General features: G+C 44.5%; 1 pseudogene; it reads left to right on the top strand.

Moving 5' to 3' along the window:
• Positions 1-1392: 1392 nt before the first annotated feature.
• Positions 1393-1512, top strand: LOC112480369 (annotated as a pseudogene).
• Positions 1513-1639: the final 127 nt, after the last annotated feature.

The following is a 1639-nucleotide window of genomic DNA, read 5'->3' as shown; positions in this document are numbered from 1 at the left end:
CACTGCTGTAAACAGATTGTGGTCATCATTTGAGTCCATTTGTTTTTTTGGACAGATAAACACTGTCGCTGGAATATAATGACATGAGCAAGTGCTGAGTTGTGAGCTCCCACTGTAATCCCAGTGAAAAATCTATTATTAATGTCATAGTAATAACTCAAAATTTGGTTAATCTCTTAATTAAAAGGCACTAGGCAATAAAGACAAGCTGACCCAAATAAGGTTAGCTGTCAGGTGCTGAATGTAATACCTGTCTCCACGTGCTGCAGAATTTCTCAGGGGGTGTCCTCTGATTAATTTCAGGGCCCTAAAAGCATAGGGTGAAAGGATCAAATGCCCACAGTACGACTCAGAAGGTGAAAAGAAATAGAAGAATGTATTGAGTGTGAGCAACGTGAACAGTACAGCCGGGAGCAGCAGCACAGTGAACAGGCATCCTGCCTCTGGGGCAAAAGGTCCTACTTGTTTTCTGAGATTAGAATCATCTAAACTCGGGAACGTTCCCTTTCTCTCTCTGCCCTTTTTAGAGTTATAGGGGAACGCGTTCTCCTTTGCACAATTTTATAGTGAATTCAATAGGTAACTGATTGACTAAGTTCCCCACCAAAACTTAAATACTGAAGTTTGAGCTATGCATCAGCATTCTATTACTAGTATTAGTAAACCTAGTGGCTTAACAATAATCTCATTTACTTGCTCACAGTTCTGTAGGTGAGCCGTCTTGGAAGCCTCGACTGGGTTCTCTGCTTCACGTATCACAAAGCCAAAATCCAAGTATCAGCTCGGCTGGGCTCTTGGAAGCTCTGAGGAAGGCTTTCTTTCAAGCTCATTCAGGTTATTGGCAGAATTCAGGTCCTTGTAGTTATGGGACTAAGGGCCCCATTTTCCTGCTGGCTGTCAATCAGAGGCTGCTCTCTGCTCCTGGAGGCCACTTGAATTCCTTCTTACGTGGCCCTGTCCATCTTCAAATCAGCAACAGTGTGGCATAGAGTACTTCAAACCTTAGATCTCTGACCTCCCCTTCTGCTACTCAGCAGAGAAATCTCCATGATTGTAAAGGGCTCATCAGAGAGATTAGGCCCACCCGGATAATCTCTTCCATGTAATGTAACCTAATCATAGGAGTGATGGCTCCTCATAATCACAGTTTCCGCCCGCACTCAAAGGGGAGGGTATACACAGGAGCAAGGTTCGCTGGGGGGTCATTCTTAGTATTCTGCCAACACTAAGTCTCAAAGTCTGTTTTCAATCAATGACGGTAAGGAAAAGAGACCAGTCGGGCTCACCGTGAAGGGTATCAGCTCAGTACCTCCCTTTCAACATTCTTGCTGGGAGGATTGGAAAAGACAAGATTAATTATCCTGATGGCTCTGGGCAAAATGCTGTACATGAGTCTATGGTCATGCCACCCCGAACGTGTCCGATCTCGTCTGATCTTGGAAGCTAAGCAGGGGTCGGGCCTGGTTAGTACTTGAATGGGAGACCACTTTGGACTACCAGGTGCTGTGAGCGTTAAAAAAAAATGCTCTATGTGGGGGTGAAGAGCGTGGTGGGTCTTACCTTGCCATTTGAATGTGTTGCTCTTATAGCCACAGGGCCAGACTTTTACGAAATTATTTCATTTCCTATTATTCTCTTT

This window comes from Pteropus alecto, unplaced genomic scaffold (assembly GCF_000325575.1).
Source record: "Pteropus alecto unplaced genomic scaffold, ASM32557v1 scaffold103, whole genome shotgun sequence".
NCBI classification, from domain to species: Eukaryota; Metazoa; Chordata; class Mammalia; order Chiroptera; family Pteropodidae; genus Pteropus; species Pteropus alecto.
This window is presented reverse-complemented; position numbering and strand designations above follow the sequence as displayed.